The sequence below is a fragment of the Bidens hawaiensis genome, unplaced genomic scaffold, assembly GCF_021521415.1.
Source record: "Bidens hawaiensis isolate Kalapana, Puna unplaced genomic scaffold, B.hawaiensis_p1.1 tig00011621_1, whole genome shotgun sequence".
NCBI lineage: Eukaryota > Viridiplantae > Streptophyta > Magnoliopsida > Asterales > Asteraceae > Bidens > Bidens hawaiensis.
The window spans coordinates 357,219-371,033 of record NW_027491909.1 but is presented as its reverse complement, the minus strand read 5'-3'; the positions used below and the strand labels follow the sequence as shown (position 1 = coordinate 371,033).

Sequence of the window (13,815 nt, the reverse complement as noted above, 5' to 3'; positions counted from 1 at the left end):
TTCTTCGAGAAGCGTTGTCGCAGGTATGCGCAGCTTCCTAACTTCTAACTTCTTTACGCTTTTCCTTACTCTTGAGTTTTTGACAAACTTCTGTTTTGTAGGTTGTGCATCGGGTGTTCACGAACACATCATATGACGATGCGATGAGCGCAGCCCTCAACGCTTCTCATGAGGATGGGGAAAAGGCTGGCTTCCTGCTTGGTCTAGGGTTTGTTGAACAAGGCATCCCGCCTTCCAACTTCCCTCTTTACAATGTGGATACTGAAGCTGCGTATGACCAAGCAGTGAATCAGTATGCTGCCTTCCCGCATCCGGTGGCGGAGAAGGTGAACGAGATTGCTGCTGCTGATGATGGGCTAGCTATCCTTAAAGCTTTCCTTGAACCGCCACATTCTACTGATGGTGCGGGTCCAAGTGGAAGTGGTCCTGAAGCTTGATCCTTTAGATCCCTTTCCACAATTAGAGTAGATTTTTATTTTTGTATAGCTTCTTTTGTATGCGGGTATGTACCCAGCAATCTTTGTAATATTTGAATTTTGATGGAATAAAGATTATTTGCTAATGCCTTGCCTTGTTTATTTCACGCATATTTTGATTTAACTTAGCAATTTCTTTAGTACTTAGATAAGTTAACTTTTCAACGTGGCAGATAATAAGTTAAAGTTTTGCTTCCTCCTTCGTGATTGTGCGGGTAAGACCGTCACTTGCACTTAGTAGGATGGCTAAACTTTACCTATATCTGACCTGCGTGGAAGTTTTCCTCATCCTTTCCTTTGAAATTTTCTAAGTGTTTTGAATAAGTTAACCTTTCGACGCGCGGTTGCCAATAGGTCAATGTTCAGTTTCCTTTATCATGATTGTGTGGGTAGGACCGTCACTTTCATTTATTGGGATGACCAAACTTCACCTATAGCTGACCTGCGTGAAGGTTTTCCTTAGAAATTTTTACCGTTTTATGTGTTTATGCGGGTTTTGCCGCCTTCCACACGCAACGACTTACTTCTTCCCATATTTATGCGGTGAATACCGGCATAGCAGCGTGGGAAGTTCATAAGTATAAAGGTAAGGCTATCAACACAATGTGAAAGGAGAATCATTTCCATTAGAAGTGGCTCTAGGCCTTTTCTTTACAAATTTGGAATTGATCTACATGTAACATTTGCGCAATTGAGCTCCGTTCTATGTTCTTGGGATAGGAGTGCCATCGAGCCTTTCGAGCCGGTATGCGCCTTTTCCCAAAACTTCTTTGATAATGTATGGTCCTTCCCAGACCGGTGCCAGTTTTCCTGGGTGCTCTTGGTTTGAAGCCTCGTTGTTACGCAATATGTAGTCTCCTACATTGAAGTTGCAGAGTTTTACCCGCGTATTGTAGTACTTTTGCATTTGTCGCTTGTAGTTTTCTTCACGCGCTGCGGCTAAGTCTCTGCGTTCCTCGGTTAGCATAAGGTCTAACCGTCTTTCCGCATCATTGTCTTCTGGCTGAATTAAGACCCTTGGTGAGGGCAAACCAATTTCGACTGGGACCATGGCTTCAGTGCCATAAGTGAGGCTGAACGGGGTTTCTCCCGTACTGGCCTTTTTCAGCGTTCTGTTTGCCCAAAGGACGTGTGGAACTTCGTCTACCCAGCCGGATCTGTGTTCCAGGAGTCTTTTCTTTATGCCTTCGACGATGCTTTTATTTGCTCTTTCCACCTCACCGTTACCTTGCGGGTGTGCCACTGAGGTAAAGGTGTGGGTGATTTGAAGTTCTTCTAGCCACTTTTGTAGCTTCTTGTCAGCAAAGTTGGTGCCGTTATCGCTCACCAAAGTCTGTGGAAGTCCAAAACGACAAATAATAAATTCCCAAATAAATTTTTTAATATGTTTTGCGGTTGTTTGGGATAAGGGTTTTGCTTCTATCCACTTGGTGAAGTAGTCGATGGCTACCACTAGGAACTGAACGTTTCCTGCTGCTGTAGGAAATGGGCCTGTCACATCGATGGCACACTTCTGAAATGGCCATGAAGAGGTGACTGGAACAAGTTCATTCTTCGGGCGATGCGTGTTGGGTGCGTAGAGCTGGCAAGACCTACACTTTCTGATGTATGCCAGCGCATCCGTATGCATCCCCGGTCAAAAGTATCCCGCGTTGTTTAGCTTAGCTACAACAGCGCGTGGACCTGCGTGTACTCCACAGATGCCTTCGTGTACTTCCCTTAGGAGGTAGTCAGCATCCTGGTTGTCCACGCATCTTAAGAGTGGGCCAAGAAAGTTACGTCTGTAAAGGATGTCATCGTTGAGTTGATAGTTTAATGCTTTACAACGTATTTTTCTTGCCTGTGTTTTTGACTCTGGTAGTATACCCGCTGCAAGGTAATTTATTATTGGTGTCATCCACGTTTCTGTACCGGTTTGGATGACACAAATTTCCTTGTGCGGGACTGATGGTGCTTCAAGGAGTTCAATGCGGATGTCCTTTCCCAAATGGGTAAAGGCTAATGATGCAAGCTTGCTTAACGCATCCGCAGATTTGTTTTCGCTACGCTTGACGTGTATGACTTTACAATCATTAAAATCGCGCATAAGGGTTTTTGCTTGTGCAAGGTACAGGGCCATTGTGTCGTTCACGGCCGTGTACGTTCCGTTTATCTGATTGGCTACTAACATGGAATCTACGTGGGCTTCCAAGTTTTTCACTCCCATTTTACGCGCAATTCTCAGCCCTGCCAAGAATGCTTCGTACTCGGCTTCGTTATTCGTATTTGGAAAGTCCAGTCGAATAGTGTAAGTGTATTCTTGGCCTGCTGGGTTGGTTAATTTCAACCCTGCGCCTGAACCCTCGTTGCTGGCTGTTCCATCGGTGTAGAGTCGCCAGACATCATTGATGTCCTGTGCTGGGGAGGGTTGAGCCTCCTCCTGGCACTCTTTCTCCCGCGAAGCGGGGACTTCTGCAATAAAGTCGGCCAGGACCTGGCCTTTCATAGCTGGTCTTGGCTTGTACTTTATCGCATATTCCCCCAACTCAATTGCCCATTTGGCTAGACGTCCCGATAATTCGGGTTTGCCTAGAACGTTTGCGAGTTTGAAGTTGGTGAGAATGGTGATTGGGTGACCCTGGAAATATCGTCTCAGTCTGCGTGAAGCTTGTACAAGTGCTAAGACTAATTTTTCCAAGGTGGAGTACCGGGTTTCTACGTCTGTTAGGACACGGCTAACATAGTAAATAGGCATCTGGATACCTTTCCGCTCTACTAGCAGGACTGCCCCGGTTGCTCTATCTGTGGCAGAAAGGTATATGATTAATTCCTCCCCCGCTTCTGGTGCTGTGAGCGTTGGGAGTTCGATCAAGCATGACCGAATTTCCTGAAAAGCTGCTTCCGCTTCTGGTGTCCAGCGGAAGTGCGTTTTCTTTAAACAGTTTCTCAATGTTGACACGAATGGGAACGACCTATCCGCATGGTTTGACAAAAAGCGGTTAAGTGCGACTAGGCGTCCATTCAGTGTCTGAGCTTGCTTGATGGTAGTAGGTGATTCCATTTTGGTAATGGCTTCGACCTTTTCAGGGTTCGCTCTGAAGCCATCTTTAGTAACAATGACTCCCAAGAACTTCCCTTCTTCCATCCCAAAGGAACACATGCTCGGGTTGAGCTTCATGTTTATCTTTCTGAGCGTGTTGAAAGTTTCTTCGATGTCTTTCAACATCGCTTCTGGCTCAGGGCTTTTGATGACCAAATCATCCATGTAGACTTCCAAGTTTCTCCCAATTTGGGCATGAAACTCTTTGTCCATCAGGCGTTGGTATGTGGACCCTGCATTCTTAAGTCCGAATGGCATCATTTGATAACAAAATGTGCCATCAGGCGTCCGAAATGCGGTTTTGTCCTGATCATCTACAGCCATGTGGATTTGATGGTACCCCTTATATGCGTCAAGGAAGCATTTAAGGCGAAACGGTGCTAATGAATCCACTTTGAGGTCAATTTCGGGTAACGGGTAACAATCTTTGGGGCATGCTTTGTTTAAATCTTTGAAATCTATACACATGCGCCATTGTTTGTTAGCCTTCGGTACCATAACGGGATTTGCAACCCATGTTTGATATCTACTAACGTGTACGATGCCCGCGTCAAGGAGTTCCTTGACTTGGGTTCTACACGCGTTTGCCTGTTCCGCCCCCGTTACTCTGCGCTTTTGTATGACTGGCGTAAAAGCCTGGTCACACTTTAGCTTATGCTCTGCTTTACTTCGAGGTACACCAGTCATGTCAGCTGGTGTCCACGCGAAGATGTCAGCGTTTCTTTGTAATAAGCGTTTGAGTAAGGTGCGCGTAGGATCAGCGATTGTTGGGCCAATTGTAACAGCCTGGTCAGGGTATCTGCCATTGAGGGCCCATTTTTCTGGTTCGGTAATGGTTGGTTTAGCCATCTTTGGTTTGGGTTTAGATGAGACGGATGCGATGCATACCTGGGGGATACCGGTGATCATCGCTACACCCTGAGCAGTTGGCCATCCCATCATGCCGTGGACTGAATATACCACAGCTTTGAATCTTGCCATCCCGTCTCTCCCGAAGAGAATGTCGTATGTGTGATGTGGCTTCCTCATTACGACGAAGTCCACGTCTTCTGTGCGGGAGTATTTCCCGTCCGTGAGAATGACGGGGAAAGATAGGATACCCAGGGGGTGTTTGTGCTGCCGTCGAACCCTTCCATTGAGGCGTAAACCGTTTCCAGGCGTTCTTTGTCTTCGTCGTCTAGCTTGTCGAAGAACTGCCTGTACATAACCGTTGACGAGGCGCCGTTGTCCGCAAGAGTGCGAGAAGTTATGTAATGCCCCAGCTGGCTTTTGATGACGATGGGACCTTCCTTGCTGGGTCCTCCTGGCACTCGCGGGAAGCGTACCTCAGCTTCCTTCCATTCGCATGGTTCTGTCGTTCGTCTTTTTCTTCCTCTGATGTTGCCATGAACCATGTGGATGCTGATGTCAACGGGCTTTCGTCCATTGCCTTTATACCGGTTATCATTCCTTGATCCATTCTTGATTGATGCCACAAGGTGTGCAAGTCTTCCATCCTTGACGAATGTTTCAACAACATCCTTCAAGGATGTACACTCCTCTGTACTGTGACCCTTTGTCCCGTGGAAGTCACAGAATTTACTCTGATCCGCATTAGGTCATTTTCGGATCATTGGAGCTTTTGGCCATGGCAGTTTTTCGGTGGCAAATATCTCCGTGACGCTTTTGGTGAGTGGCGTCCACCGGTGTTTTCGGCTTGAAGGGTGCGTGTTATCCCTTCCGCCAACAAGAGGGCGAGAGCTGGATGAGGTGTCAAAGTTTACCCTTGACTGCCAAATACCTAGCTTCCTCTTCTTGTTCTGCCGGGCGAACCGAACATTGTTTTCTCTGGTCCTCTGCGTGTAGAGATGTGTACTCTGGGGAAGATCCCTACCCAGTTGCTTCTCCGTCTCGGCAAAGCGCTTGGCCGCCGTCATGATGGCATCCCATGTGGATGGCATGCCGTCCTTACCCGTCAACGTGCGGATAAGCTCCGGGTATTCGGCGCCCTGGATGAAAGCGGCGCGAACAAGATCTTCACTTATGTTGCCCAGACTCAGCTTTTTGGAGTTGAAGCGAGTGATGAAGTCTAGTAAAGATTCATCTTCCTCTCTCACGCAGTTGAGGATCGTCCACTGCTCTTCAGTATATTTCCTCTGTTGACTGAAGTGTTGGCTGAACTTATGTTGAAAGTCCGCCATAGATGTGGTGGACCGGTAAACGATCAAACCACGCCCTGGCCGCTCCAACCAGCGTCATTTGGAACATATAACACCACGTGGGTTCCGTCCAGTTACTGACGGTTGCCCCCGCTATGAATCTGTTTAAGTGATCGTCTGGGTCGGATAGACCATCAAAAGTACCGATGTTGGACATCTGTTTGGCACTTCTCGGGGCGATTGCTTCCGCGATGTCCCTTGCAAACTTGGACTTTCCCGCATTTGCGGCAGTTGGTCTAAAGGTTTTGGAGAAGTCACGTGGGTTTCCTCCCGCGTTCCTTGGTTTGATGGTTTCTCCAAAATTCCTTCTTGGTTGGAAGTCCGTTTCCTTACGCTTCCCTTTCGCCCTATGGCGAGGGTTTGCGTCGGTGTCGGATTCCTCCCGATCATTGTCCGAGTACTCGCACTCACTGTTCATGTTGAGCTGTTGTCTAGTATTTCCGAATTCGTCAGCCTGTTGGAGTGAACGCAAGCGTTCATCCAACTCAGCTTGGAACTCTTTTTGACGTGCTTCGGCCACGCCTTAACTTGATCGAGTGTATGGCGAGGGAGCCTCACATGTTTCTCCAACTGGGCATCAGTGAACCCCAGTGAAATATTGTTTACTGCACTTGCCCCGGCTTGGGTAACCGGGGTAGTGTTCTTAAAATTTGTATAACCGCCGATGTTCCCCCCAGTAGCTGGGGTTGTGGTTACCGGGGTTTCTTGGTCACTTACTGGCCTTGGGACCGAAGTAACGTTAACCATTTCTTCTGAAATTTTGAAAAAACTGAGAATTAGTTCTAGCTTTTTTCCCACGGATGGCGCCAATGAAGAAACACTAATCCACCCCGGGCAGATTACGGATAATCTGGGGGTTAAGTAATGTTTCCCACGAGGGTTAGGTCTGGGAAAGAAGGATGTTCTTCAGATGACCTGCAAAACAGACACCGTGAGCTCGTCACTGAGAAGGGGGGGTTCCTCCTTGTGACCACCCTCCGGCGTGAGAATCAGACTAGATTGCTCTGAATATAAGTGTATATTGAGAGAAATAGCTAGTGAAGGTAAAAATACAAGATGATGATACCGTTCCAAGGTGTTGGAGTATTTATAGCCGAAGGTAGGTTTCCAAGCAAGTACAGCCAGCTGTAGAATATTCATGTTCTACCAACTATGGGCTACGCACGTGCCATGCTGGTTGGTGGGTAGGCAACGGCTGATAGTGACCAGGCCGGCTGTGTACTATTCCTTTTCCACCAACTGCAGGCTATGTGCGTGCCACGACAAGGGTTGGTGAGTAGGCAGCGGCTAATAGTGACAAACAGTACTAGTGCATGCTCCTCGTACTGTTTGTCGGTGAGCTGTCACCCTGTGATTGGTTCATGGGCTGCTTTGGTCAGATCTTGTCTATTTTGTCCATACCTTGGCAGGTATAGTACAAAAGATCTTCCAGAAGCATACAGACTGGCTCATTTGGGCGGGAGTATTCCCGCCTTGCTCATTCCTTCAGGTGACACTGAATTATTGAGTGCCTTGTGCGTGTAGCCTTGCTATTAGTGCGGGTAGCCTTCCCTGATGGCTTGTATCCACAGCTGCGGGGACAGGCGGGATACTTCACCATTGGGAGGCTTTCCCTGCGGGAACAGCTGGCGTACTGCGCGTAAGGTCTTCATCTCTGAGCATGGTGGGTCCTGCGGAACCAGTTGGTCCTTGCGCAAACGTCCCTCTTCAAGGTGAGTCTTGCGGGTCCAACTGGGCTCTGCTGGGACCTACCTCTTCAGGTGATGCCAGCGTGATAGATGAGGACTTGGAGTGCTGTAAGACCGGCTATAGGAAACCCGGATCCTTCGGCTGCTGATACCTCTGGTGGTCTCAAAACAATCATTCTTTCACTTCCCACAGCATACTCAGACAGTCCTCCATTTCTCTATGAGTTTATAAATAATCTTAGAAAAACAAATAACATAATTAAAATAAAATGCTTTTATACATTAGGACCCGCAGGTAGTATAAAGTATATCTATGGAAAATCCCAAATTAAGAAGTCGACATGTCAAAGTTTACAAAATGCAAAACTAACACAAAAAGTTACTAAATGAAACATGTAATTTTCGGATGAAAATTCTACCCTCGTGTACATGCTAGGTACAAGATGCGTGTTCATATTTGTGAAAATGTTTACCTTATAAATTCTTTTGGCAAAGCCGCCGGCCACATGGCATTAACACTCTGGCATTTGGGCAGCGACTCACAAATATTCCGAACACCAAATAAAGTTTTTATTTATTTTTGACTTTTTGGTTAATTAAAATTTACTTTTTGTTATTTTGAAATTTTTACCAGAATGGAATTTAGTTTTCTTTATATATATATACACACACACACACACTAGCTTTTGTTAGGTATTAAACAGAGTCGGTACGCAGCAGAAACACAAACACACACACACAAACGAAAGCAATAAATAAGAGACACGAGATTTTACGTGGTTCGGTCAAGGCGACCTACGTCCACGGGCTGCAATTAGGGTATTTTATTAAGCACGGTACAAAGATTACAATACATGACTATGTATATATAGATAACAATTAGGTTTAATGGAGTAGGGACAAACAAAACTCCAATGGGCCTTCCTCCATAATTAAACGGGCCCCTTTAGTCTTCTAATTGTCAACCAACGAACCCGGCCCAAAGGCCTTCACTAATCCTAACAATCTCCCACTTGAAGGCCTTGCGATAAACTCCAGCCCGCCATTCAAGTACAAAGCAACCCAGTCGTTAGTAATACCAGGAATCTTTATTACAAGTCTTCCAAGCTTTCAGTTCCCATAAACAAGCTAAGACTTACCCCCTAGTTGCAGCAATCCCTTCAACATCAAGTACCAGAAGGGCCAGTTGAAGCTCCAACTCATCAGCCAAAACTGATTCGTCCACCATCTCAACTGATACGCACGATCCATCAGTTCCAGAAATAACCCGAGAACCATTACCACTCTCCTCTTTCAGCATGAGTTCCCTAGGAGAGATTTTATCAATCGGAATAACGGTCTTCAAAACCCAACGTTGTTTTGTAACGGTTCCCGGAACACAACCCGTGCTCCCACTGTCACCAAACCCTTTACCTTTTTTGACCTCCGACCCCGCTCAGCTTGAATCACCTTGGTACAAGGCTCCACTCTTGCAAATTGAACCTTTTGCCCCTTCGACTCAGCGAACCTGACTTTGTTTTGAGGGACGGTCATACTTCCCTCAGTAGGCACCTCCACCATGTATAATGAACCACACCTGTATCCACGTGCAATAACTAGACTACCTTCAGTTACCTTCCATTTACCTCCACCGAACTTTACTTCCATGCCTAGTTCATCCAGTTGACTAATAGAGATAAGCCTTCTCTTCAACGATGGAATAGCCCTAACATTCTTCAAGTTCCAAACGGTTCCCAATGGAGTTACCAAATTAACGTCCCCCATGCCCGTAACATTAAAAACATCACTATTAGTAATGCGTACCTTCCCAAAGTTACCAACCTTCAGATTCACCATCGTTTTTCCGCTATGCGTATCGTGAAACGAAGATCCGGAATCCATGACCCAAGAGTCCACCATGCTATCAACACTACAAAATAATGCCTCGTCATCACTGACGCCTTCATTAACCTGTTCAGCAGTGTTCACCTCAGCAGCCTTTCCCTGTAATCTATTTGGACAATCACTCTTAACATGTCCAACCTCATTACACCTCCAGCACTTCACATTTTTCCGAGTTCTAGACGAACTGCTCCCTCGAATCCCACTACTCCTGTTATTTTCCATTCCCCTGCCTGCATAAAACATATCAGAAGATGATCCGCCACTAGCGCTTTTCTGGTGAACGTCTTCACCCAACACAATGTCTCGGACCCTCTCAAATGTCAAACCATCGGCCCCCACAGAACTATTAATGGCCGTTACAGTTCCAGACCAATTCTCAAGCAAAGAAGATAACAATATAATAGCTTGAGTTTCGTTATCCAACTTCATGCCCACAGAAGCTAACCTGGACATAATCGAGTTGCAATTATTAATGTGACCCGTGACTGAACTTCCCTCGTGCATCCTTGTCATAAACAATTCCCTCATCAAGAACACCTTATTGGCTGCAGACGGTTTTTCATACATATTTGACAGAGCTGTCATCATACCACGAGCCGTGGTTTCTTTCATGATATTAAAAGCAACGCTCCTCGTCAAAGCCAATGTAATTTTACCTCTAGCCTTCTTGTCCTTTGAGTTCCAAATTGCTTCTTCAGCTTTATCCATATTATCCGGCTTTTCCTCCAATACCATATCCAAATCATGCTCCCCAAGTAACGCCTCTATTTGCATTTTCCACAATACAAAATCAGTCTCATTAAACTTGTTGATTCGAACCTTCCCGTCTTCAGACATCGCAAACTAGAAAACAAAGAAAATACCAATAAAGGAAACTCTAACCAAAAAACCCGAAACCTTTCTTGTAACCCGAAACTCCTGTTAACAAATACCCAAACCACATAATCAAAGCAAACCCGAACAACAAACCAAATCTTGAACACCCAACCTTCGATTCTAGTCCGACAACAAGAAGCAGCCGACACTACTTCTTACTTCGATTAACAGTCACGCGACAGCAACAAACTGCAGCGGTTGAGCGACGGTGGTGGTTAATAGTATTTTCCGGCAGTGGCACAAAACCGGTGGCAGCGTTCCGATCGGCTGCCTCAGCGACTTCAAGGGTTGTTAACCCTAATCGATTAACAAGAAAAAGTTATGTTTTTTTTTTGTTTACGTCTGCACCAGCCACACTCCAAAAAAACAAAACCCTATTTTGCTTTTTTATGTTGCTTTTGTTTTGCTTGCAGATCAGATCACGACATAATAGACTAAAGGAAAAGAATTCCTTTTGACCAACAAGCTAAATAACCCAAAAGTCCCTTCTCAATTTCCGTGCCACACCATAACTAAAATTGCTTCTATGGGTTTTACGAACTGGACTTACCAACTGAAGGTATTCTCACTCTCGTCTCAATGCACAACGTGTTTAACGAACCCTCGGCTCTGATGCCACTTGTTAGGTATTAAACAGAGTCGGTACGCAGCGGAAACACAAACACACACACACACAAACGAAATCAATAAATAAGAGACGAGATTTTACGTGGTTCGGCTACGTCCACTGGCTGCAACTAGGGTATTTTATTAAGCACGGTAAAAAATTACAATACATGACTATGTATATATAGATAACAATTAGGTTTAATGGAGTTGGGACAAAGAAAACTCCAATGGGCCTTCCTCCATAATTAAGCGGGCGGCCCCTTTAGTCTTCTAATTGTCAACCAACAAACCCAGCCCAAAGGCCTTCACTAATCCTAACAGCTTTTATCCCCCATATTATGGGGTTGTTTTAATTTTTTCGTTCCCAATATTTATATATATTTTTTGGATTTTAATTTTATTTATTGTAATGAAGTTAACAATATACTTAGGATTTGATGGTGAAAGGGATTCACAAATAAATGAGATATTATAACTCGATTTAAAAGTTATCTGGGTTTGGTGAGACCCATGACCCGCTTATTTTATAAAATTGATTCTTAATTATATATATATATTTTAAAAAATCGGATATTAATTTTTAGTATATCCATATTTTATAGGATTTTCATATCAAATATTTGATGAGATTAATTTTTAATTCAATGAGATGTTATAATTCGTTTAAGGCTATCTGGGTTTGGTGTGACTCATACGGTCAAATGCATGAGGAGCCTCCATTTACAAATAAAACAATCTGATGGCTTGAGAGAATGCAAGAAGCAACCAGAGGACTTTTAAAGTGTTCGTTTATATTTAAGATTTACTTCACTAATTAAGTGAAAGTGCTAACAAAAGTGTTATCTCTGACCCGATCTAAATCAGATCACATCCTTGTTTTTTACTTCATAATGTTTTATGTATCTGTCACTGGTCAGAGGAGGCTTGTGCCATTAGTGGACTAGGAAAGCCCGCTTGTAATCACACAGTCACACACACGTGTATATATATATAGAAAACTTACCATAATGGTAGTCATGGAGACAACTTTATCACCAACTTTGAAACGACTTATTCCAGGCCCAACATCTATCACCTCTCCTGCTACATCAGTTGCTGCATTCATGCAAGGACTCTAGATTTCAGGTTATAAGACCAAAAACATAATGTGAATGGTTTGATTAAGATGCATGTTCACTACCTGGTATACAAGGGAATTTGAGTGAGAAAAGAGGGCGCAAAAGGCCTCGCTGTATCTTCCAATCGACTGGATTTATGCTAGTTGCCTCCACTTTTATTACAAGTTCACCTTTAGATGGCTTAGGAATAGGAACTTCAACATGCTATATATACAACATAACATGTACGTTTTAGTATATATATGATTATCGAACATTAAATCAAAGCATGCATACAGGTACAAGAACTAACCCACAAGATCAGCAACTCCATAGGAATAATACTGAACAGCGTGCGTAAGTTTATCTGCCATTATAGTTGCTTAGTTGCTTACATACATCAATATTCCTTCATGTGGACGATATATATAAATATATAAAGCTGTAAACGTACTGCTGTATGTTAGCGTTTGTTGTATTCTTATAAAGAACTTAATTGCCTGACTTGTCATCCACTGGATTATAGATAATAAATTAATATATATTTCTAATTATGTGTATCAGTTTATTTCATTAACAAGGAGCTAGCAAAGAAACAGACTGGCAAAAGCAAAACAAACAAGAAGCTAAATGAAAAATCCTGCCATGTGGACACCTTACCAAATAATTAGTTTTTGTATCCAACCTTTACAAAATAAATGTTGATTAATTTCTAAAGTTTTTAAAATATACATATTTAGTTGAAAAAGCTTAGTAATTAGTATAGATTATGTTGGCCAATTAATGGACAACTCACAAAAACACATGAATCTTTAAAAAGGCCCATGGCCGTAAATCTTCTATCGAACCTAGCCTACAAATGTACTGGAGATCTGCGTACGAGTTTAAATAATAAGTTTTCTTTACAAAATTAAGAAAACCTCAACAATTATTAGTTATTACTGTTATTATTTTATTTTGTAAGGCCTCGGCCGGCCTTTTGGAAAACAACAAAAGAAACCTAAAGCAAACACTACATTATATGTTTTTAAACACCGGCGACCCAAATATATTCACTTATAAAGCTGAACGCAAACCCTATATTTAATTATATATTGTCTTTTGAAAATGATATTAGTTCAAATTAATCTACCTATATTAATTATTAAAGCAACACATTCTTTCTATGTTGGTGGGAATTGAACTCACCACCTTAATTTTAAAATGTTTACGACTTACCAACTCAACTAGGATGAATTGATGTTAACCTTCTCCTTTTCTTAATTCTTATAGATTCATAACCTTCTATTTTGATTTCTTTTAAAATACAAATACAAAATATTCTTACTAATATATATGTTTTAGAAAAAATTATTTATATCTTATAAATCCATGAGGTATGTTATTATGTATATTATTAAATTTAATTAATTTATTTTTTTTTAACTACCCGTGTATCACACGGGCTATGTACTATAAACATACGTCCAACTCATATAACTCATACGTCCTGTCCTATAATCGTAGTCCAAAGTATATACTAATTAATGCCCACTTGTAATTAGAACATTCAACCATTTAAAAAAAAAAGCATCAAGTATGCCTCAATCGACAATCAAACCAAATTACACAAATAATCTAGAGTGAATCACCCTTAAACTTATCAATTGGAAAAATATAACTCTAAAACTAATTACAAATTCATAACCATAAACACAACTTTGATTAAGTTATATAAACCATGGCTATGTACAATTAAAAATGACCTCGAAATCCTAATTAGACAATAAATAAAACTTAATGCGCATTTATTTCACAGAATTCGTGGGATTCAAAGGAATTGGAATTAAAATCTCATGGCATAGCGTGTTTGTTTCGTTAGAATTGGAATCCTAGTCCCATTTTTGTGTGTTTGGTTGTCAAAGAATT

At 42.8% G+C, this 13,815-nt stretch overlaps 1 long non-coding RNA gene across 1 annotated transcript; it reads right to left on the bottom strand.

Moving 5' to 3' along the window:
- Positions 1 to 7,518: 7,518 nt before the first annotated feature.
- LOC143538423 (uncharacterized) lies at positions 7,519 to 12,273 on the bottom strand. The gene is made up of 3 exons (XR_013136244.1): positions 11,991 to 12,273; positions 11,814 to 11,905; positions 7,519 to 7,659 (listed from the first exon to the last, which is right to left on the bottom strand). It is a non-coding gene; the product is annotated as an uncharacterized LOC143538423 (long non-coding RNA).
- Positions 12,274 to 13,815: the final 1,542 nt, after the last annotated feature.